Source organism: Lissotriton helveticus, chromosome 7, assembly GCF_964261635.1.
Source record: "Lissotriton helveticus chromosome 7, aLisHel1.1, whole genome shotgun sequence".
NCBI classification, from domain to species: domain Eukaryota; kingdom Metazoa; phylum Chordata; class Amphibia; order Caudata; family Salamandridae; genus Lissotriton; species Lissotriton helveticus.
The window spans coordinates 1,268,505,984-1,268,532,299 of record NC_136068.1 but is presented as its reverse complement, the minus strand read 5'-3'; the positions used below and the strand labels follow the sequence as shown (position 1 = coordinate 1,268,532,299).

General features: G+C 41.1%; 1 protein-coding gene across 1 annotated transcript in view; it reads left to right on the top strand.

Moving 5' to 3' along the window:
• Nucleotides 1–26,316, top strand: part of GRIN2C (glutamate ionotropic receptor NMDA type subunit 2C) — a 280,395-nt gene that overhangs the window by 196,289 nt on the left and 57,790 nt on the right. The gene's annotated exons all lie outside the window — the stretch shown is intronic.

Below are 26,316 nucleotides of genomic sequence, written 5' to 3'. Positions count from 1 at the left end.
GTCAGGGGGAAACACGGATCCAGCCAAAAAAAAGAACAACAAAGCACGGGCTCTTGCACTCGGTTAATTATTGGCCCTCGGGTGGGCTAGGCCCTGGGGCATTTTCCATATAATGGAGGGGCCACATGGGCTCCTCCTCCTGGGGCTTATTATGCCCTGGGGACCACCACCACCCCGGGACTTGTTTAAAGATAAATGGGGGACCTCGAAGACCCTCCTGTGCACCAGGGACCTCCTCAAGGCTTATGAATTCTATGGGGGAGCCACTCAGACCCCTCCAGCCTCTGGGACCACCACCGCCCCAGGATCATAAACAAGTTTAAGTGGGGGGCCTGAGGGGATGGCCTCCCAGGCTGTTCTTGGCCCTGGGAACCACCATCTCTCTGGGGCAGGCCCTAGAATAAGAAAGGAGGAGGGCTGTGCGGCCCCCCTCCTGGATCCATAGATTGCTCTGGGGACAGCCACACCCCAGGGCCAGCTCCTGCTATGCCCCGGGACATAGCTGTTTGCTATGGCTTGGCGGGAGATTTACCGTTCCTATCAAGCCATAGCAAACGCTCCGCTTCCAGCAAGCAAGAGCATTTCAAATGCTCTCTCTTGCTCAAAGTGAGGCAAAATAACATAGCTTTCCCAGAGAGGGAGCTGCATTTTCAGCAGCTCCCTCCCTGTGAAAGCAATGCTGGGACCGCAGGGACCCTGCATTTCTTTATATATATGTGTATAAATATATACACCTCACCGCGGCCGCCAGACTACTAACTGGCTCAAGGAAATTCAACCATATTCCTCCTCACCTGAAAGCTCAAATTGACTCCCTCTACACTCCACAATCCAACTCACGTTGGCACGTATCACGCGCAAAGCATTATACTCAAACTCCCCTGCATATCTTGTTAAGAAACTTGTGTTATCCGGAGGAACCAGAAACACACAATCCTCCAGAGACCTTCTGCTCCAACCTGCACGTTTTCAGAAACAGAAAACTTACAATCCGGCTTTTTCTTGGGCTGCACCGGGAATATGGAACTCACTCCTGCCCGCCATTAGAAGAATCCCTTCTCTGACTCGCTTCAAAAAGGATACCAAAACCTTCCTAATGAGCAAATTCCTCGCCTAAACTGTGCCTCCTGCTCATCCAGAGACCTTGCCCTACTTCTGTCTAATGCATCCCCCTAGAGTACCCTGAGACTATCCACCCCGAACTTCGGGGCATCCTCCATGTACCCAGGAACCTACATTGTCTCATAAAATGCAAATGTAAATTTAATTGTTTGTCCTTTATCCCTTGTGTACCCAGCCCCCCTCAAGTATGTTGCATAGTATTGCTGATTCCTGTAAAGCGCTCTGATATCATAATGGGTCAAGTTTGCCCTCTATAAAACCTTCAAATAAATGAATAAATAAGAATTGCAGAATTAAAACTAAAGTAGTCTTTGCTTTAGTTTCTTAATTACACTATCCATATCTGGTTCTCATTCATAATAACCCAATATCATATTGTTGCTCAGTAATACATGGTGGAAACAAATTAACAAAATCAATCAGTATTGTGAGTTCATCCTAGTGGTGTGAAGTCAACATTAATTTTCCAATTTATGTCAGCCCCCTCCTTATAAAAAGAAATTGAGATTTTCATTACTAATCTAAATATTTAAATAAAATTTGATGATATAAATCATGATAATTTCATTAAAGACGTTGGCGTCTAATCACTTTATGGTGCCAGCCAGCAATAAAAATCAGCGCACTAAAACCTCTTATAGCTGTACAGCGAGTTCCGCACCAACATTCAGGCCATATAGGACCACAGTGCTTACATCCATAATTATATGTGATTCCAGTCTCTTAAATTTCGAAATCCAATCTTGCCCTCTGGCCTGCCTGGAGACGTGGTCAATTCCAAAATGCTTCATGCTCGACCAGTCACTAATATGTTTCTCCTTGAAATGTTTGCCTGAATTATTGCTTCTGTCACCATTATTGAAAGCTCTGCTGTGCTCCAAGATCCTCTTCTTTATGGTTTAAATCTATTTATTGTTGGATAAATAAATAACAGCATCAACCCACCTACATCCACTGGCCTGTGGGGAAAATAATAAACCAGTACCCAAAAAGAAATAGAAAGCTGGAGTTAGAAAAGGAGACGACAACTTGAATGAAACATAAGTACTCGCCAAATTAGACATTTACCCAGGTTAATATGAAGATAGACCCCATGTAAGCTGAGAGTTATAAATAAATGGGGTGTGTTACCCTTAAGAAGTAGCTAATTAAGTGAGGTGAAGTACGCACAGATAGACAGGGCTGGTCAATTCCCCAAACTCAGTCGCTAAAAATTGTATACAGAGCCCCAGGTTCTATTGAAACGTGGCAACATATGCGTTACCATCACCGTTAGGTTCTCCATACCTACAAGTTCCCATTATCTATGCAACCAATCCAATTTTGGCATGACAACATCAGTACCCCAGCGGTACAACAAAGCCTATTGGGAAGCCCCCAGAGCCATGGTGTTAGCTCGGCCATGGCATGATTTCAAGGGAAATGTAAATGCGTTCAGGAGCCCCATCAAAATATGGCTAGGAAATCTAGGCAGTCCTGTATTATGCATATTGTCTATATCAGTTAGAATATCGGACCAAAAGTGCTGAATCGTCGGACAGTGCCATAACAGGTGCAGAAGAGTATTCACTTGCCCATAGTGTTGTCAACAGTCAGGATCCCCTCCCGGCTTCTATTGGTCTATTCTCGCTGGGGTGTAATGCCAATAATTGGCTAGCTTAAGGAACATTTCTTTGCCTGCAGTTCTGCAAGAAGAAGCCCTGGCTCTCTGAATGATATCCTGCCATTCCTTAGGTGAGAACTCATGCTCGCATTTGGTTTCCCACCTATGCTGTGCCAGTATTTTGATGAGCTTTAAGGGTGTAGGGAGGAAAGTATATAAGTCTGAGAGTATGTGCTTAGCCGAGTAACGAGTGATGAGCCATTTCTCGATACTCATCAATGGCGTACTGGCATATGGGTGAACATGGGGCTGCAGGGTCCAGTGTCTAAGGGCAAGATATTGCCAATAGGTGCTAGGGGGCAAGTCATAACTGTAGCAAAGTTGGGGGAAGTCCATTTGCCTGTCCACATCGTAAAGATCTACCACTATCTTACAATTCGCTTCTTGCCACCTCTTATACAAGTTTCCCATCGCCATGGGGGGGGAAGTCTGGGTTACCAATGAACAGAGCCAGGGGTGAGATATGCGTGGAAAGATGCCTTGTCTCTTGGACCCTGTCCCACACTCCTACCATGGCTCTAGTGACCTGCGAGATGTAAAGGCCCACTAGACGATGGAAGGAGCCAAGGTACATTCCAGATATGGAACCCTGTGACTGCCTGGTCTATAAAGCACCAGTGCTTTTCAGAACTGGGCCTGTTCCACTCTATCATATAACATAGCTGGGCTGCCTGGTAATACCTCTCTAGGTGGGGAACCCCCAACACCCCCATCGTTTTGTCACAGGTCTGACTGGTTACAAGCCATGCATGCCTTCTTGCACCCCAAATAAAATTGTTTATGATATGCTGCAATTTATTTAATACCAGTGCTGGGGTTGTAGCGGAAGGGTTTGCATGATGTATAGAATTCTGGGGAGGAAGTTCATTTTGATGGCTGCCAATCTACCCAACCATGATAACATATGTTTTTTCCAGGAGAACATTTCCATTCTTGCTTTAATGAGGAGGGTGTAATAGTTCTCCTGAGAGGTGTGTTTGGACATGGGGAATACTTGAAACCCTAGATAATTCACCCCTGGAGCAGCCCAACTAAAGGGAAACATATTCGCCAGGCGAGTTTGGTCTGTTTAAGCGATGGTCAAATGTAGGCCCTGTGTTTTCCGCAGGTTTGTCTGAAAACCAGATACCTGCCCGAATTCCACCGTTTCAACTAGGAGAGTGGTCATGGGAGTGAATGTCAGTGTTAGTGTGAGCATAATATCTTCGGCATAGAGTAAAACCTTGTGTTCCCTGTCGCCCATAAGAATTCCCATTATAGAGTTGTGCTGTTGGATCCATTCAGCAAAGGGCTCCATGTACAAGGCAAAAAGTAAAGGGGCAGGAGGCAGGGGGCAACCCTTTCGGGTCCACAGCGATATCTTACTAGATCAGAATAATGTGCCATTAGCTCTCACCCTAGCCTCTGGATCCACATACTTACAGAGTAACCCGGTGCCGAAATCTCTCCCCCAGCTCGAATCTAGTGAGCACTAGATGAAGGTATGGCCAGTGGACCCAATCAAAAGTCTTTTTGGCATCCACTGACAAGAGCAAAGCAAGCGTAGACAGCGATTTATCAAGGAGATTACATAGTCGCTTATTGCCATCACTGCAGCTCCTCTCAGGAATGAACCCCGATTGAGAAGGGTCAATTAGACACTACATAAATGGTGCCAGGCAGGAAGAGAGAATGCTGGTGAAGATTTTCAGATCCACATTCAACAGGAAAATAGGCCAGTATGAGGTGCAATGAGTTGGGTCTTTAACCAGTTTTGGGAGGACTGCAACCATGGCCAGCCACATGGAGGGAGTGAGATTCCCAGAGTCACTGAAAGAATTGTATAGACGTGTCGAGCTGAACAAGTCTGGGCGAAAATGCCTTATAGAATTCTGAGGTGAACATATCCTCCCATCGGGCTTTGCACGTTGGTAGCTGTTGAATGGCTAGGATGACCTTGTCCAAACATATATCCCCCTAGAATGTAGATGCTACACTTTCAGGAAGTGGGACCACGGGGGCGAGAACCATATAAGCCGCTGAGTCAGCTTCACTAAGTGTCTCTGCAGTATAAGGGTAGAATACCAACGCTTAATTTCTGCTGCTATTTGTTCATCCCCATATACCTGCTGCTCCAGCAGAGACTCAATCTCGGTAACCCTTTGCTGAGGAATCAGGGCTCGGAGACACTGCACAAGGAGCAGGTCAGCCCCGCAAAAAAGCCATGGCAGGTGTCAAGGATTTGCATCGCTGGAGGGTGAATGGTGAGAGATCTTGGAAAATGCTAACTTTGATCTCCTTATTAGCCTTATTAGTCTTTGACCGCTGACATGATCAGTTTCTTCTATTTGTAGGAGTGGAGGTATGTAAGAATATTCTGTGTCTGCCCCTGGGTTGTTGGCGGGTGACCTGCTCTGTGAGTGCCGTCAAGAGTAATATCTTTATCACCCAAGACTGAACCTACGTGCTTGAAGACCCTCAGCACATAGTCCTCCAGTTTTCCAGAGCCCACCTGGTGAGGGACATCCTTGATCCGCATATTGGAAAGTTGAGACCTGTTCTCCAAGTCTTCCAGGCGATAGTGCAGCTCTTCATTTTTCTCGCGTAGTTCCAGTAGCTCGCTAGAATGGACATGGAGTTCTTCTTCTTGCCAATCACCAGATCGCTCCAGGAAGTCCATTCAATCCCACTGCTCACCCAGGTCCACCTTGACACTCTTGATATCTGTAGCGACCTCGCACCGAAGAGCTGTGATGTCTTAACATAGCGTGCTGTTGAGGTGCTCCAAAAAAGTGTTGTTCACTGGTTCCTCTAATGTGATGGCATCTGTGTCAATATTTGCATCTTGGGTGGAAGCCGGTGGTGGTGTATCGGGGTACCCCTCTGCCTTCTTATTAGAAGATTTGCTGAGTAGGTCCTTGATAGAGGCCTCATTTTCTGAGCAGTTGGACACCATCTTGGGGAACTGCGGGCACCTTGGGGTCCCACTCCCAGCTCCAGAGAGGAGATCCTTTTCTTTACACAGAAGTTCATACAGCTTAGGACATGGTCATACTATACCCTGCACTGTGTATTGAGTATTGCAGGTGATGCTCCGTTTGATTTTATATTTAAGCTTACTATGTAGATCAATAACTTCCATTATATTGCGACTGTATTTGCAGGCTTTACACTGCCCGCAAGCAAAGAAGCCAGTTTGTGGTGAGAGACATGTATTTGAGAAATGGTTACCAAGGTGACTGCTAGCTAATTTATCCTTAATGGAAGGACTCTTGTGAAAGGTTATCAATGGTTCCCCTTCCAGTGTGTTTGTTACTGCCTCATCTGCCAGCACAATGTCCCAATGTTTGTGGAAAAGTATTCTGATCTGTTGTGCCTGGGTACTGTATGTGGTGAAAAACCTCGTCTTCTTAGTAGTAGAGTCAGATATTCAAGTTCTATCTCCAAATAAAATCTCTTCAGGAAATGTCAAGTCTATTTCTTGACAGCTTCCCAGAGTATTTTATTTGAATAACCTCTTGTTCTCAATCTGTTGAGCATTTTATCCCTGAATTGTAAGTAGATATACTTTCTGCTGCAATTTCCTTGAGTATGGATACATTCTCAATATGGTATTCCATGTATAAGTGAGGGAGGATGACTGTTGTATGCATGGAAGATTTAGTTACCTGCAGTAGATTTTCTAAATAGAGACATTTTTCATTTTATTTCTCTACATATCTGGTCTCATATCCAAGAAGTCAATAGAGGTATAGCTGAAATTGAAAATAAATTTCAAATTTAGATCACTATTATTTAATACTTTAATGAAGCCGAGCAACACCATTTCAGAAAACTTCCATATAAGGATGAGGGTGTCAAGGTACCGGATCTATCTTTCGTGTATTCCTCCTAGGTATCTGTCCAACCCGCTTGCCCCACCACCCTAGGAAAAGATTTGGATAGTTGGGAGTGATGCAGGTGGCCATAGCTGTTCGGTGAAATTATCTATAATATTGGTTACTAAAAATAAGGATGTTTGCAGTCAGGCAGATAAAAATCATTTACAGCAACATATATGTTTGCTCCAATTGATTCGAGGCCCAGCCTCCCAGAAAATACCTACAGGCTCATATGCAATCATCATGTAAATGCTTGTGAAGTATGATTTGGCTTCCATGGTAAGTAAAGTGTAACCACTCTGCAAGATAGTCCTGTATCTTATTTATAAAGTCATTGTTATTACTTAAATATGGTGGTAAGCACTGTACAAACTACCTTGGGAGGAGATAATAAGTTTACCAGGTGGTCTAAGTGGGTCCTTGTGAAATGTGGGTATTACATACAGTGTGGGGTTTATAGGTTTGTCATTCTTAAAAAACAGTATTCCACCCAGTCCAAAAAGTTGTTGATTTTATCCAGTGGGTAAACATCTCAGAATGCCTATTCTTAAGATCCAATAATATTATTTGGTAACTCTCTTATTATATTAAGTGTTGTATAATTGTGTAAGCCTTCTTCTAAATAGAACTTTCTCAATGGGATGACAACATTGCCCCTCAGATGGTTTAATTGCAATGTTGTCCTTATAATAAAAAAGTGTGTGTAAACCATCTCTCTGTGATGGTGTCAAATTGTGTAGGTATGATTTCTTTTTTCTTAATGTTTGTTAAGCACGATTGACCTTTTCATTAAAAATTGCAATGTTATTCCCGCAGTTGGAGGAACAAAACGTTAACTAGATATAAAATGTGCACTTGCAGTCATATCAGTGCATATTCCAACTTCATTAGCTATTTCAGTGGTGTTCCTGGATTGTAAAGGATCCAATAGATCTTCACTGTTACATGCAATGTCATATAATATACTCAAATTCTCATTGTCAGAAATATGTCAATACGAAATTCCTGATTTTGTGGTTTTCACCTTACACTTTGAAACCTGATGATCTTTGTGTTTGTGTATTTTGTGGCGTTTTAGTTTTCCACCGGATTTGTAAAACATCAATGAAACTCTCAGTGTAATTCAGCTGTGTATTGGGACAAAAGGACAACCCCAAAGAAAAAGACAAAAAGCATGGGTAACATTGCAGTTATGTCCTAAAATGAGCTAAAAACTAGCATTTTAAAACTTAAAACATTGCTGAAATTTTCCAGTTATAAATATAATTATGACTATAACTTAGGCTCATCCAACATGCACCGCTTATGACCTCGCATATTACATCACTCATGACAATATTTAATGATATCTCTTGTTAACCATGGACCCTTTTCACGTTAAATGGTAATAGATAGTGCATATATATATATATATATATATATCTATATATATATATATATATATACATATATATATATATATATATATATATATATATATATATATATATAGATATATAGATATATATATATATAAAATATGTAAATGTTCGATTGTTCAAAATCGCAAATCTCTGAAAGTTCTTCACCGATTGCTTTGAAATTTTGACACAACGATGGATGGGTGTTTTTATATACGTTGGATTCCAATACGCGCGTGTCAAATACGCGCGTGTTTTTAATCGAAAGCCCGAACAGACACGTACACGGCTCGTACACCAATCGTACAATGGAGGTACGGCTCGTACACCGATCGTACATGGGGTCCGGCTCATACACCGATCGTACAATGGGGGTACGGCTCATACACCGATCGTACATGGGGTACGGCTCGTACACCGATCGTACATGGGGTACGGCTCGTACACCGATCGTACAATGGGGGTATGGCTCGTACACCGATCGTACATGGGGTACGGCTCGTACACCGATCGTACTTGGGGTACGGCTCGTACACCGGTCGTACAATGGGGGCACGGCTCGTACACCGATCGTACATGGGGTACGGCTCGTACACCGATCGAACAATGGGGGTACGACTCGTACACCGGTCGTACAATGGGGGTACGGCTCGTACACCGATCGTACAATGGGGGTACGGCTCGTACACCGTTCGTAGATGGGGTATGGCTCTTACACCCCATGATCGCAGGGGTACGGTGCGTACCCCTGCGATCATGGGGGATACGCACCGTACCCGGGGGGGTGTTCCGTACATGTTTCGGCGCGAACTCTGCTTTTACGGCTGTTTTCAGCTCCCGTAGAAAAAGGGTCGTACGGTGCGTACCCGACACGTATCGTACTTGCTGGGTCGTAAAAACCAGCCGCGAACCGTACAGATGTCGCGTACAGCGGGTTCCGAGGGAGAATCGTACGGAGATTAGAGTCGTACGGTGTCTTGTACGACTCGTACGGAGTACGGCTCCTGGTACGAATCGTACTTCGTCGTACATACGGGACGTTTACAGGTACGATTCGTACAGGGAAAAAACTCACCGTACGACGACTCGGAGCGATTTTTACCGGATCGGAATCGACCCCCTGGTGTCAGGATGGCAGACTAGGAAGTGGGCGGAGGGAGCAGGGAGGAGTTGGTTCACTTTGCAACATTAGTGCGTGTTTATATATACACAATGTGACAATAGTCATGAAAACATATTGTGTGCCCACAAGCTTTGTGAAATTAAACATATTAGAAAAATGCGCTTACTCGTTTCTTTCTCTTCCATTTAACCAGCCTGAGCCACAGCAACGCGTGGCTGTGTACAGCTAGTTTATATATATATATATATATATTATTTTTTTCATATATATATATATATATATATATATATATATATATATATATATATATATATATATATATGCTACTTTAAAAATAAAACAGCATTGCACCAAATCTGGGTCTGCGTCCGTTGATTGGAGTGAAACAGTGTCACGAAACTGAGTAAGCAGCATATATATATATGTAAATGTAAATGTGGGATACTTGTAAAGCGCACTGTTACTCTACCCGAGTGTCCTGGCGCTGTAGACCGCTGGGGAACCCGTCCTGGTTTTCCCTGTGAGATGGTCCCTTTCTGGGTATCTCCAGGGTGAAACCAGGCATCCCCGGCGTCTGTGGGGGGCCGTTGTAGAGATGAGGCAAGCTTAATGCCCAGAGTTACCGAGTGTGTTCCCTGGTTAGAGTAGGCACTGAGGCGAGAATTATCGAGTCCGTTGACCCTGGTCCAAGACCCTGCCGCGTCGGGAATTGAACCCTGGTCCCGGGCCGTTCTCTGCTTACAGATCTGCCGCCTCTAACCAGTGAGCCACACCTCTCCACATATATATATATATATATCTATATATATATATAGATATATATATCACACAGAGTCCGGTAAAAGTAGAGGCCGTCAATCAGGGCTGTCCGTGCTCAGGGTACCGGCAAATGTAAATAAATGTAAATCCAGTACTTGTATAGCGCACAAATCACCCCCAAAGCGGTATCTCGGCGCTAGGGGCCTTTGGGAAGATTAAGCGAGCTATTGCCCAGAGTCGCATGGTGCTGGACAGACCCCTTCCACCAGAGTCAGGGATCGAACCGTGATCCCCAGTGTCTAACGTCAGTCCCACTGGCCGCGGCGCCACCCTGCACAATGCATCTCATGAACTTTCTGACTTACAGAAAAAATCATGGATGCCTTGGGTCGTTGCAGAAATTGTCTTTAATGACTGCACAGCAGCGAGTTTCAGCTTTCGCCTTGATCACGCTAAGGGTCAGGCGATATTGTACACGCTTATAAACAGTACTGATAAACATAGTAAACAGACTGAGTATACACCCATAGTGAAAGTAACACAAATGTGGCGGCCATCTTATCACTGTTTGCGTTCCATATCAATTCATTAGTAACCTTTATATGTGTGTTCTATATACAACACTTCAATGCGAGAAAACACGATAATGTTTCCTGCACATCCTAATGTGGCGGGGGGTCTTTTCTGTGAGGATGTGAGGATGGCGGATGGATTGCCCCCGCCGGGCCGGCTGTGTCTACCGCCGGCCCGGCGGGGGCAATCCGTCCGCCATCCTAATCGACCCCATAGTTAATTCAGCTATCTATAACTCGCGCGCCCGCAATGCACTGCTGATGACTTCACATATTACATCACTCATGACATGGTCAGTGACATCACTCATGAAATATCTGATGACATCTCAAATGACATCACTGATGACATCATCCTTGTGCTAGAGTGGCAGACCTCCTCTCACCCTAATATAACCTTTGATACACACATTGAAAAATAGAAACAAAAATGTTCAAAAAAATGTACATACCAATACCAGTTACAACACACCTATTCAGTAATTCCAAGATCTACATACAGATCCACTCATTCACCAACAGTCCTATATACTCACTCATACATGTACTCACTCATCATATGTACTCATACACCTATCCATCCTGTTACACACCGCCACTCATTCATAGAGTTACTCACACACATAGTCACTCATGCTAGCAAAGAATCAAACATCCATTTACTTGCATATACCGTTATACACACACCACTACACTTACTGCTACAGAAACGTACACATACTTACTCTCTTAAACTATCACTTATAGAAACATATACTTATTTATACAGGAACTTTTCCAATCTCTCACTGTCACATATACTCACCTATATACACCAATACTCACATATACTAGTTTTGTAGTTACTCATAAAGACACTATTGAGACAGTCATTCACTCACTAACACACCCATACACACACTCATCCACCCATACAATCCTGCCCACATGCTGTCTTGAAAATACATACAAACAGTGAGTCACTCATTCATGCATCTATGCGGTAAGTAATACCCCCCACCGAACCATACAGACACTCAGACACTCATACTGATACTCAAAAAACCAACTAATAACCCATATAGACACTCATGTAGCTACTCACCAACCCATGCAGCCAATTATACACAAAGTGAGAGGCTGATACCGATATTTACATATTTAAACATTACTCGCTAACCCATGTATTCACTAAGATACACTTAATCAGTCCGTTATACAATCAATTTTACAAAAAAAATCATCCATTTAGACACTTATTAACCCATTTATTCTTCCATCGAGTTTGAGATATACATCTATAAAACATATTTAATTTTCAGAAAAACACAAATTCACTTGATGATGTCATCAGTGATGTAATTTGAGATGTCATCAGTGTTGTCATGAGTGATGTCACTGGCCATGTCATGAGTGATGTAATATGTAACGTCATCAACAGTGCATTGCGGGCGCCCAAGTTATAGTTAGCTGAACTAACTATAACGGGGGAATTTCTATGGTTTTGTACGAGTGAAATGTCCAGCTAACTATAACGCCCCTGAAACCTATGTTTTTTTCAGTGAATATACATGTGTGTGTGTGTGGGTATATATATATATATATATATATATATATATATATAAGCACTGTCATTTAGGCCCTCGCCGAAAGTAAACCTGGAGGAAAAGGTGTATGCAGTGTGGGGACTCGAGGGAGTGCTTTGGTTCCAGGAATACAGTGGGATATCGTCCTATTCCTTTCCCTGACTTACCTGCCAGAAAATATTCATCTTTGGTTTTTCCCACCCCATTGATCCCTGTCACCGGAATACGGCATTCTGGGACTTGAAGTCCGTTGAACTTTCTCGTACGGCTCGTTGGGCATTCCACTCTAACAGGAGTGGGAGGGAGTGGGCTTCTACCAATAAGAACTGAGTAGGACAAGTAAAGCAGATCAGGGATGGGGCACGCCTACTGCATAGTTACTGGGCACTGAAGAAGGCCTCGCGGACGAAATGCATTTGCCAGATGTACACCTGTTAATTAAAGCGACTCCCTGGAAACTCACCCGTTGTGGCTTCTACTCTTTTTTGCGAAGGAGGTTACTTTGTACATTTTCCACCGTGTTTGCCTGTGACATGGTACTAGAAGCCCCCGCATCACAAGAGGATCCGGATTCATTGGCAAGGGCGGCCTAGGCTCTTTGTTCTTTGTTTCTGATGTAGCGGAAGTACCGGAGCCCACCTTGTTATTCCGGGAGGAGAAGACGCGATGTTGAGGTAATCCTGCCTCACGCCGGGCCTGATGCACTGTCATTTAAGCCCTCACCGAAAGTAAACCTGGAGGAAAAGGTGGATGCGGTGTGGGGACTCGAGGGAGTGCTTTGGTTCCATGAATACAGTGGGATATCGTCATATTCCTTTCCCTGACTTACCTGCCAGAAAATATTCATCTTTGGTTTTTCCCACCCGATTGATCCCTGTCACCGGAATACGGCATTCTGGGACTTGAAGTCCATTGAACTTTCTTGGACGGCTCGTTGGGCATTCCACTCTAACAGGAGTGGGAGGGAGTGGGCTTCTACCAATAAGAACTGAGTAGGACAAGTAAAGCAGATCAGGGATGGCGCACGCCTACTGCATAGTTACTGGGCACTGAAGAAGGCCTCGCGGCCGAAATGCATTTGCCAGATGTACACCTGTGAATTAAAGCGGCTCCCTGGAAACTCCCCCGTTGTGGCTTCTACTCTTTTTTGCGAAGGAGGTTACTTTGTACATTTTCCACCGTGTTTGCCTGTGACACGGTACTAGAAGCCCCCGCATCACAAGAGGCTCCGGATTCATTGGCAAGGGCGGCCTCGGCTGTTTGTTCTTTGTTTCTGATGTAGCGGAAGTACCGGAGCCCACCTTGTTATTCTGGGAGGAGAAGACCCGATGTTGAGGTAATCCTGCCTCACGCCGGGCCTGATGCACTGTCATTTAGGCCCTCGCCGAAAGTAAACCTGGAGGAAAAGATGGATGCGGTGTGGGGACTCGAGGGAGTGCTTTGGTTCCATGAATACAGTGGGATATCATCATATTCCTTTCCCTGACTTACCTGCCAGAAAATATTCATCTTTGGTTTTTCCCACCCCATTGTACCCTGTCACCGGAATACGGCATTCTGGGACTTGAAGTCCGTTGAACTTTCTAGGACGGCTCGTTGGGCATTCCACTCTAACAGGAGTGGGAGGGAGTGGGCTTCTACCAATAAGAACTGAGTAGGACAAGTAAAGCAGATCAGGGATGGGGCACGCCTATTGCATAGTTACTGGGCACTGAAGAAGGCCTCACGGCTGAAATGCATTTGCCAGATGTACACCTGTGAATTAAAGCGGCTCCCTGGAAACTCCCCCGTTGTGGCTTCTACTCTTTTTTGCGAAGGAGGTTACTTTATATATATATATATATATATATATATATATACACATATATATGCATACATATGTAACATATTTGAAATGATTACAAATATCTTTTTCTTTTGAATTCAATTTATTTATTTCATAAAAGTTAAAGTACATTCAAATGTTTTTAAATACTTGTGAAGTAATGACTACTGATATAAATGTAGCAATACTTATCTTCCATGTAAAGATTTCTGATCCACTACCTATGATGTATTGACAGTTTTTGCACTAATTGGTATCATGAAATGCTTCCTCACTACAAATTGACACAAGGATGTACTTCACACTAAAATATAACACATACGGCCTGATTCTGATGCGGTTAGGAAAGCATTCACACCTAGGGCCTGATTCTGATGCAGTTAGGAAGGCCTCCTAATGGCATTTGCTCCTTCCAAATCGGACGGGAAACGTGTCTTCCAGACCCAGGGCCCAATTATGATGCGGTTAGGAACATATGCTCCCATTGATGTCAATGGGAGTCCAACCAAATCATATCTGGAAGCATCCAGATGCATCGTACTCCGTTGGTCGGACTCTCTCGATCCGAGTGGGTCGGAAACCATTTCCAAACCGGTTAAGTCTGGAAACTTTCCAACCCACATTAGAATCAGGCCCTAAATGATGGATTTGCAATTCAAAGTATTTGTAATTAATTGTGTGTCATTTTCCCAAAATGTTCACCTAATTACATGAAAGCAAATTGGGCACAGAAATATCCTGGAACATTTCTTGTTGGTTGCCACAGTCTATTGCAATTTGTCTGACCACATCCTCTACATCAGAATGTGGCGCCCTGATGCAGGCATCAGCGGAGCATCAACGCAATGGTATTCAAAGTGTGTTATATGTACTTTTTGGCCTTTAGGCCGTTTAGCCAGGAGGGCATGAATGTGCAGATGATTATCCCGGAAACTGTAGGACTGACTCGAAGCCAGATATACACAAACAGCAAATTAAAATCTAATCCAGAAAATAAGGCTTCAAAAATGTAGCTAGTGTAAGGCAAGACATGCAGGAAGGGAATAACATTGTTATCTTATTTTGCAAATCAAAATGTACTGTCATCATGGGAGGGTTGAAGTGTGCAAGTTCGACCCGCGAGAGAGCCTTGGTTGAAAAGGAAATAATGTCCTACTCGTTGTTCGTGATTGAGGGGGATAATTGCAACAAAGCTACAGACCCAATAAGAATCAAATGTTACTTCTAAGCAAGGTCTCTGAACTATTCGCAAGAAGATTACTCTGAGCGTGGAGAACAGAAGATAGAATTTAATGCAAGATCAGTTTATTCTCCGCTACAACCAAATTGCTAGGGTGTCAGTATAAGGGCCTTTTCTTCCATGACTAGGTCCTATGCCACCAGCATTCACTATATTGGTGACCTTAATGAGTTGGCAATCTTTTCGAATAGAGATATTCATCTCCCTAGTAGAAATCATACCCTGAAAAGTTTTAAAGTTAGTCCATCTTTGTAAGGAAATTATCGTAATTAAAGATATCAATCCATAGTTGTCTGTTAACAGGAAACGTCATTATAACATCATGTCAAAAGAAATTCTATAAATGAACAGTCTGTAGACCATAAGAAACTTCTGTAACACTTCGCTTTGTTACATTAAGCGAAATGATGAGTGATGCAAGACATCTGTCATATCCGCAGACAGAACTCAACAGACTTGATCCCTTGAAGGCAGCCGTGTGGTCATCATGCCCCACATGAGCAGGAAGAATTCCCTGTCTGCTGCTCCTACAACCATGATAGAGTGTTGACATCCTCACATCTGCTGTAGCCCTGAAGGGATTCCACTGGCAGCGGACTAACTATCTGACTGGTCTAGTATATTGTGCTGAGAGTTCAGAAGGATTACAGTGGTACAGATGATAAAATATGTCAGATTGATCAAGGGTAGGATGTCGGGTATTTTAATCTCCCTTCATACCATACGAAGACAATTCTATTTTAATGTGTGGTAATAGTTATATCCATTCCTAAACTTCCCAGTTTGTGCTGCCAGATTTTTGTTGTCCAAGCAGGTATTTGACCATGTTCTTGAGTAGAATTTCCTGGGCTACATTTATATAAGGCAGTGTGGAACTGAGAATTATCCATTGCAATGCTTTTGATTCCCCTTTTTTGTCACATTCATCGCCCACCTTTTATACTTTTTGTCCTTGATTTTTGCTCCTTTTTTCTGCAGCTGTTTTTTTCTGTTGGATTCAAGCCAGAGTCTTTTTCTACTCTGGGTCAGATTCGTTTTCCTGTATTGCTACTCTGCACTTATAAAGCGCTTCATTTTCTATCAATAAATATATATATTGCCAAAGAGTTTTATCTGTCATTTGTTCTTTTTCCTCCTAACCTTTCACATGTATGTTAAATAGGGTGGCACTGTGACTATAGGGAGGAACCACTATTTTTTCTGGCAATTACGGAAAAAAAAAGAGACATCATTACTGCATGCAGTCCTTGAAACCATCTTAGATTGGGAAATTGCCTATGCAGGATACTGGGACTTGGAGAAACTGACAGCCATCTTGGCTTGGTCTCATTTTGAAAACCTCCTCTTTTTGCCACCTCTGACTTCCCAACTATCAAAATAGGTCTTTCCATGGCATCTCTGCTTAGGCGTGCCAGGAAAGGGAGCAACGTTAAGGTTTCTTGCCTGCTTGCGCCTGTTGGGGCTGCTTTTGCCCCAGGGGTCGATCATTATTGCCTCTTCACACCAGAATCAGCTTTATAATATGTGAAAACATCTGGTGGGTGGCAAAGTCATAAAAGGCCATAAAGGGATTTCACATCTACAGACCACTTTGTTTTTCAGTGACCAATAATGAATGTTCTGGGAACATTTTAAAAAGGCATTGCAAGAGAAATTAGATTAATCTCAGTATACCTTGACCTATAATTAAAATTATGTTTCCCGTCTTGAATGTTCTTCTTTCTGTGTTGCTATACCTAATGCTCTGACCCCGTGTATGATAAGCCTCATATATTCATATACGTTAATGAATAGTGATATAGAAATAGGTTGTACTACCGAATATCGAGCCTAACAATATCGACATATAAGAATATTGTGGACAGAATATCGAGGGAAAAAATGTCGAAAGGTAAGTGCATATAGGGATTTATAAATTTACAATTCCCAACTCCACAGCTACGTGCCTTGAAGTTACATATATCTATCACCAAGGTACATATATGTGGAGTCAGGTACAGAAAATCTGTACTAACTCTATACTTATTCACCTTTCGATATTTTGGATTTTATATTATCCCCTCGATATTTGTGTCCCTCAATATTCTGGATCTGATATTCTGGGTGAACACCATAGAAATTATATTGTAGACTGCTACTAAGCCCATTCTGTAACATCCTTCTTTGTAATATTTAGTACTCTTACGGTTATGCTATAAATAATGTTATGTATTTAAGTATATATTTTATATGTATGTGATGTATGTTTTGTTGTATAAGAATTGTTTGTATTTTTAATATATGTGTTGAATGTATTTTTTTATTTGAATTTAGCGTTTTTAGTTCCGTAGCGAGTTAAAGGTTTTTAGGGGAATATGGTGAGAATTAATTTAATTATATTGAATGTATTGAATATTTTTTTTAAATAATATTTGTTTGAGATATTATAGTGTTAAAGGTATAATTTATTATTAATTAATTAATTAATATGTTCTTGTTAATTGATTTGTAGTAATAAATTGGTAAATAATTATAGTAATTGTGTAATTCATTTTAGGTGTGTGTTGTGGTGTTTATAGGTGTAAAGGGTGGGAAGTAATTTATCTTTAATTTATGAATTAATTGATTGTTAATTAATTTTAAATATTTAATTGGTAGTTAATATTGGTAATTGTGTAATTAATTTTAGCTGTGTTGTGGCGTTTATAGGTGTAAAGGGTGGGAAGGGTGGGAAGCATGTATTTTTAATTGATGAACTAATAATTGGTTGTTAATTAATTTTAATTAATGTATTGGTTCCTAATTATGGTAATTGTCTAAGTAATTTTAGGTGTGTTTATAGGAGTAAAGGGTGAGAATTAATGTGTATTTAATTAATTAATATATAGTTAATTATTTGATATTTATTTGGGCAATTGTTTTTTGTGTGCTGTTTTTAATTTTAAAGGGGTATAGGGTGGATATTAAATAAATATCAATTATTTAATTATTAGTTGTTAATAGTAATAGTTTTTAATTTAAAAATAGGTTTTAATTGTGTTTTATTATTTTATAGTATAATTTAGGTGTCTATTGTGGATATTATAGAATTAAAGTGTGTGTAGTCAATTAATGTTTATTAGTTGTTTTTATTAATAATATTTTATTAATTGATTATTAATTAGGTTAATTATTGAAATACATGTAATTAAAAATGTTGAAGTGTATTGTTATTGGTGTGGTATTATAGGGTAGAAAATAAAATAAATTCATTTATGTTTAAATTAATTGTTTTATTTGTAAATATTTTCTAGTTTAAAATAATTCTTTTTTCAAGTTTATTTATTAAATTATTTTATATATTTGTGTGTTTTTGTTATATGTAATAAATATTATAATATGTGTTCTTTTTATATGTTTAATATGTTAGATTGTTTATTTTTTCAAATATTGTTTCTTAATTTTGATGATTTATTTTTAATTGTTAATATATTTTTTTAACTATTTGAGTGTGAATAGTATTTTTTGTTTCTCTTCTCCCCAAAACTTTCCCTAATGTTGCACTCACTCGAGTGGGATAGTAATTTTTACCTCTCCTCTATTCAGCACTTTTCCTACTGTTACATTCACTGGAGTGGGAATAGTAATTTTTACCCCTACGCTATCCAGCACTTTCCAAACTGTTGCACTTACTGGAGTGGGAATAGTAACTTTTACCTCTCGCTATCCTGCACTTTCCCTATGGTTGCACTCTCTGGAGTTGGAATAGTAACTTTTACCTCTCTGCTATCCAACACTTTCCCTACTGTTGCACTCTCTGGAATGGGAATAGTGATTTATACCCCTCCGCTATCCAACACTTTCCCCTACTGTTGCACTCACCGGAGTGGGAATCACATTTTTTACCCCTCTGCTATCCAACACTTATCCTACTGTTGCATTCAGAGGAGTGGGAATAGTAGTTTTTATCCCTCCGCTCTCCAACACTTTTCCTACTGTTGCACTCTTTGGAGTGGGAATAGTAATTTTTGCCACTTTGCTTTCCAACACTTTCCCTACTGTTGCTCTGACTGGAGTTGGAATAGTAATTTTTACCCCTCAGCTATCCAGCACTTTCCCTACTTTTGCACTCACTGGAGTGGGAATAGTAATTTTTACCTCTCTGTTTCCAACACTAATCCTACTGTTGCACTCAGTGGAGTGGGAATAGTAATTTTTCCCCTCTGCTATCCAACACTTTTCCTACTGTTGCTCTTACTGGAGTGGGAATAGTAATTTGTACCCCTCCGCTATCAAATACTTTCCCTAATGTTGCACTTACTGGAGTTGAAATAGTAAGTTTAATTCCTACACTATCCAACACTTACCCTATTTTTGCACTGATTGAATTGTGACATTAAAGTTTAAATATTTTTCTAATAGTTTAATGTTTTAATTTATTATAGATTTTAGTTTTTATATTTTAACTCATTACTAAATTTAATTATATTTTTTATAGTATTTTTCAAACATTTAACATACATTAAAAATGATAGTTTATTAATTGTTTCAAAGTAAAAAGATACATATATACATTTTTATGCATGTATGTTTATTTTTTTAATTACGTGTATTTGTTATATTTTATTAAAATGTATTTTAAATGTATTTTATTTTGTTAATATTATATTTAATATTTAATGTATTTAATGTATATTATTTTATTTTATATTTATATCAAAGTCAATATGTTATACATCCATATTTCTAATATCGATATTTCTGTACTTACCTGTTTAGGTATAGGAGTCGATATTTTTGTTGTCTATATTTTTTAATTGATATTTTTAGCATCAATATTTTTTACATCAATGTTTTGTCAGTGAACCTATATCATAGATCAATATGCAAAAATAACTTGATTAGTAAAACTCTCAAATATACAACCTTGACTTGCTCGCTGTCACAGAAACATGAGCCATACCCTCAACCATGTCTCTCCTTGGTTTCCTTCTGCCTCCCAACCACAAGATAATCCACCCAGGAAGAACTGATAAAACAGGTGGTGGAGTAGTCATTATCTATAGAGAATCATCATTCTGACATTGATGGATATCCCGCTCAGCTGAGACCCTCACTCTCTTTCTGTTGATATTGGTACCCAACCCCGCTAAAGCTGAAATACATATAGTCTATTTGCCTACCTCCTCTAGCAGGAAAAACACTATAGAAGAATTTATAGATTTCATGACAACTCTGGTACTAAAAAACTGTAAGCTTATCTTTCACAGAGATTTTAACCTCCCTTGGAGCAAGCTGACAGATTTTCATACAAGTCAATTTTCAGCTCTAGTAGGATGCCTTAACGCAAAATCACAACTTTCCTACCAATGAAACAGGTGCTACCTTTGAGGTAATTCTTTCTAAGCCTAGCTACATCAGTATGCTAACCCCATATTGACTGGTCAGACCCCTGCCTCATCATATCGATGAGCTTTCCCTCCCCTGTGAGCTAAGAGTGAAAAGGTATTAACAGAGTGAGAGATCTAAAAGGCATCAATCGTAATGAACGTGTCACACTTAGGGTGTCAGAATGAAAAATACAAAACACGTGACGGATGGAATGCTTGAAGTAATCTCAGCCTTGAGCTACTAATTACTAGGGACTGTATCGCGGTCTATTGGCCCCAAGTAACTGCTTGTGGCTGAAATTTGTTCAAGCATTCTATCCATCACTTTTCAAAGTCAATAAGCCATAGCTATTAAATCTATTGACTTTGCCAATGATTTTTCTTGAGAAGGACGCCATTCATGTGCAGAAATGTGCAGTGGCCATCTTTGAATTAGATTTTCTTCTTTAAGATATTTGCTGTAAATTCATAGGCATGCATGGTGGCCCCCTTTGAATGATTTTAATTGAAGCCAAAGAAAAATAATTCAAAGACAGCTGCCATACTTGCGCACTTATATCCAATGACAATCTTTGAATGCTTTTTTTCTGCTTTAGAAAATATTGTTACAAGATGGCCACCATGCATGCGCACACATATTCGGTGGTAATTTTTATACTTTTTTTGATTTACCATTGCCAAATGGCAATCCATCATTTCAGCATGTAAAAAAATAAAGTATGATCGAAATATTGGGCAAGTGTGGAAAAGCGAACATCACAGTAGGAGATTTTTAAAAGATGTAATGAAAAACAGAGGAACAGATTGCACTGGGCATAGCAAATTGGCAAACGTGAACTGCGAGGTAGCAGTGTGTAGAAGCCAGGCCCTCACAAAAAGTAAATAAATAAATAATTACAAAGTAAAGTCGTGGTGGAAAAGAGAGCGAGGAAAGAGATGCACACCAATTAAGCGCTGAAAGAAAAATAGTAGTCCCTTCACATCAGCAGCCAAAGGATACAACTCAATAACAAGGTAAGACTGAAATGCTCCAAGGAGTTAGACAAACAAAATAAAGCCATCGAATGACAGGGCAGAAAGTTGAGATAGACCAGAAAGTCTGTGAATCATGAACAATGAATGGTCACAAAGCCCATTCGCTCTAAGTTTATTTTAGGTACATTATGGGTCTCTGCTAACAAATGCCTTAAGTCGAGAGTGAGACCTCAAAAGGGCACAGGAGCGACCCAAGAAACTATAGGATGATCATTTTAGATACAGAGTGCGATGTTTAAACTTTTTCCTAATGCACTTAACTGACTAGATAAAGGAAAAGAACATTCTGACTTGGTCCTAAGGAGGCTCCAGAACTGGTTCTTTAACCAATGACAACATAATTGCACTCATTGTATAGTTGATTTAAGACAGATATATGTCTGTATTGCTTTTATCTTAAAAATAGCAGTGCTTTTGGTAAACTTGAGCCCTTTACTTTGTGAACTGAACAAAAGGGAATCAGCATTGGTAGTTACATTCTCTAGTTAGCCATGGGCCCTCTGATATGCATGTGGGCAAGAATACAGTGTCATCCAGAAACATCTCCCTTAAGATTGGGCTCCGTCAAGGTTGTGTATTTTCTTCAGAACTATCACATAAATCCGGACCTACATAGAAAATGTCAGAAAGTACACTGCTTTACCCGAGAGGATGGCAGACAATTTAGCGAGGTAGCCTATGCCAATAAACGTAGCGTAATTTAACATAGGCCAGGGAGCTTACCAGCATGCCTGGTCAGGGGAGGCTATGGCCTCCATTCCCTTTGAAGGTCACAACCCACCCAATGTAGAGATCCTGCCTTCTTGGTTGAGATCTCTAAAGCCTTCGAATCAGCAGGCAGTGCTGTAGCTGTACTGAAGGTGGAGAACTTTGTCAAACCTATATTAGGGCACAATAATTGAATTCCATATGAGGTCCTGGGCACAGAGTTTCCTCCTCCTCTAAATATGCTGAGGAACCACTATGTTGGCAGACAATGCAGTTGCCATTTTTCGGCAGATGTACTGCATATGCCAAACTTTAAATGGCAATCTGGGGCCCTATTATGTATAGGGTATATTTTCCCTATTTGCGCAATGGCGCACCTTCAAACAGGTGTGCCGGGCATAAACAGGGAAACTGCGCCCTATTAGGTTGAATGCACTGCTTTCAGGACATCCGTGAACTCGTGCTCAGCACATTCACGTGAAATACGGAGCGGCTGCTTCAAAAGCGCTCTGTGGTTCACTTTGCAGGCGGCACCTGCCTGCGCTTTGAAGAGGGGTGAGAGATCCATGTGAAGGCAAGTGCAGTAAGTGACTGCACCCGCCTGCAAGAGCATGTCTGGGGGAGTCCATAGGACCTCTCTTGATCCCCTTCAGAGAATTTGCCATCACGGCTCGCATTGACAGTGTGCCACCATTCTGTGGTGCACTATCATTGCGCCTCCTGACAGCTTCTTTACCTCTGCTCTCATTTCTATATTATGGCATGGAAGCAGAAGGAAAGACATTCCCTGATTTGCATTGGGCCATGCCCCAATGCAAATGAGGGACTGCCCTCTTGAGATAGCGCTGGTGCAACATGTGCAGCAGCTGTATCTGCATTACAGAAGGGGCTGCACAAGCGCCTGCGCCCCTTCTGTAATAGCAAAGTGCCCCATGGCACACAAACCAGGCGCAAACGCCTGTTGTGCCCTCGGGGTACTTCTGTAATGCAGGTCCTTGTGCTGTTTAATACCACTCTAATTTGGCTACAAAAACAGCTAAATGTACTAGAACCAAAAAACTGAATCTTTTAACAGTAATCCAAGCAAAGACAAAGGTAATGAACTTTGGTAAACCAATAAAAAGTTCAAATGGATTATTTTGAGGGGATATCAGTAAACCGGCCACACATTATGAATATGTGGGCTGAACCTTTGACTACAAACTACCTTTAAGCCCCAAAAGTCTAAAATTGTCTGAAAACAGAGGGTGGCATCCATACTTTCTAAGGCTTCTACAGAATAGTGTCTCCAATTCCTGGACTTCTGGGCGCGTGTTGCCCATAAGGACGCAAACAGGGAAAGTGGTAACTATTATGGTGAATGCACTGCTCCCAGGGCAGCTGTGAACTCGTGCAGGCCCCGGGGGCGGTGCATTCAATTGAAATACGGAGCAGCTGCTTCAAAGCTATTCCATGTTTCATTGTGCAGGCGCAACCCGCCTACACTTTCGAGTGGGTAAAGAGATCCCCGTGCAGGCGGGTACAGTCAGTGACTGCACCCTCCTGCATGGGGATGTCTGGGGTGTCCATGGGACCCCCGTTTTCCCCTCCAGATGGCTGCCTTTAGGAGGTGCACTGAAAGCACGCCACCTTTTTGTGGCGCACTTTCAGTGCTTCTCCTAAAGGCATGTTTGTCTCTGCGCCCGCATCCATAATACAAAACCAAGCAAAAGAGGCCTCTAGCAGGATTGATCATGAGAACTTGTTAATTAAAATAATAAGGCATTTATCATCTATGCACGAATAATTGGCTAAATACATTTTAAAAATCATGCATCATCGTTGCAACAAAATCCTTCTATAAACATAATTCCAAATGGTGATGGTCATTTCCCAAATTTTGAATTCTGAACCAACAAAAGATAATCAGCTCAAGGAGAAGACCGCCTAAAAAGATTATGTGTCCAGCATCACTAAAGAAGAAAGCAGCAGTCCACACTCCAATTGATTCTTCTAAATTTTTGTAGTGGACTTCTTAGGATCTGTATAGGAGATCTGCTTCGACCTATTTGTTCAATCGCTCCTCAAAACAAATCAAGGCATGTACAACCACAGACATATATGGTCATCCAATCTGCAAACAAAAGTTCTCAGGTTTCCTTTTTTTGCATGTGCACTGTTGGTATGTCCTTACTTATTTGGGACACAAAACTGAATGAATCAGCAAAACCCACCAATGATGGGGTAACGCCCCCATGCAAATAAGGGACTCCTCTCTTGAGATAGCGCTTGGCGCTACATGGGCGCTAGCATTTTCTGCGTTACAGAAGGAGCACCACAAGCATCTGCGGCTACTTCTGTAATACCAAAGTGCCCAGGGGGCGCACAAAGTGAACGAACATGCCCGTTACACCCCCTTGGCACTTTCTACAATACGATCCCCGATGTTTAGAGTTGATTTGATTCTATTTTGTGTTTATGGTTCTGTAGCTTTCCGATGGACTTTAAATATATGCCTAACTGTAACAGAAGAATTTTTCAATTCAGAAATACCTGACCGTTGCTAGTGAGGTCTAAGAAAGTGTTTTCAATTATTTTTTTACACTTGAATTAGCAAAGCTTCCTGATTAAGTTTCTTTTTAAATGTTGAGTTGAAATGAGATTATAGTAAATAAATTGAATCCTCATACAAGTTTTCAGAAAAAAATAAAAACATGGTTTGATTCAGAAATGAAATAAATTTGCCCTTAATAGGTTCAATAATAGGGTTCGTGAGCAGAGATAGCTGTTGAATTTTTATGACAGAGGAGTAGCCCGACGGTGAAGCATGCCACTTAGGTTGGTGGGTGAGGGTTTTGTGCAGCCAACACCATCTTATCAAGCATATCCAGACAAACTTTCTTCATTAGCATCTGCATTGTTCATTTTTATTTGATAGAATTTTTACGATTGCATGCAAAAGGCTCAGACAAGTAAACCTGGATGTGAATGAAGCTTGTCTTATATTTATTGGTCAGCACAACACTATCAACTTTCCTCCAATCACACATAAGGCGAATGTACCGTCATTTTCAGTTTCTCTCTGTTCGTTATGTTACAACATGCTCTGAACAAGGCAGACATTGTAAGGTGGATTATTCCCATCTAAGTGGGCTAGATGGTGAAGACGTCGCCCATTATTCGTGCAACTGGTCAGCATTAGGAAGGCAGAGGGGCATTTACTTGAAAATCGTATCTTAAAGCAAAATGATTTGAACCTCAAAAGATACTTTACATTTTTATTTATCGGGTTCAACAAACGAAAGCTGAGCCAAGACTGTTAAATGTTTACTTAACTGTAATGTTCAATATGTGTTTATAATGTTCGCACATTTCTCCGGGCTGATTTATAATGCAAGTGTTTTAATTGCCACGGATAGTTGTATGTATTATCGACTGCTAATAAAATGAATCACAATGTAAGAGATGTAGCACTTAAGGCTATAGTTTGCTGTTTTGTGGAACTGTAGGTGACCGATGGAACTATTCACCAGTCTAATGGTGCTCGGTTTATCAGCCTAAGTAGGATGAAATGGCGATTCAACACTGGTGGGATTCCTTTCTGTAACATACAGTCCATGCACAGATCACAGTATACAGTGTTCACATTTAGGGGCTATCTCACTGGCTTGTTTGCCTTGTCATGTTCAGTATACTGGTGAGATACATATTTAGGGGGGCAGTAGAGTTTGTGGGGGGTGCAAAGATCTTAATAATGGCCGCTTTTAAGGTCTAATTCGGTGCTGCTGGAATATGCTAGGAGCAGCAAGTCTTGTTTATATTTGTAGGTGCCATGCTCATCTTCTCGGGCTGGAAACGTCTGCCATTTGGGAGTAGCACTGGTCTAGTTTGTATGGAGTAGTGTAAAGGTGTTGTAAAGGTCCTCTTTCATGGTGCAAATGTCTTGGTGTATGATACTTCAAATACCTTGTGTTGTACAAAGCTTGTTTGGTGAAACATGATTGTGGCTTGTAGCAGAGATATTATTGGGTGAGTTAATGTCTTGATTATATCGACTAATGCTGTAAATGTACTATTGATTAATTCTGGCAAGGTCCTGTTGCTTGCTCTGCAGTGG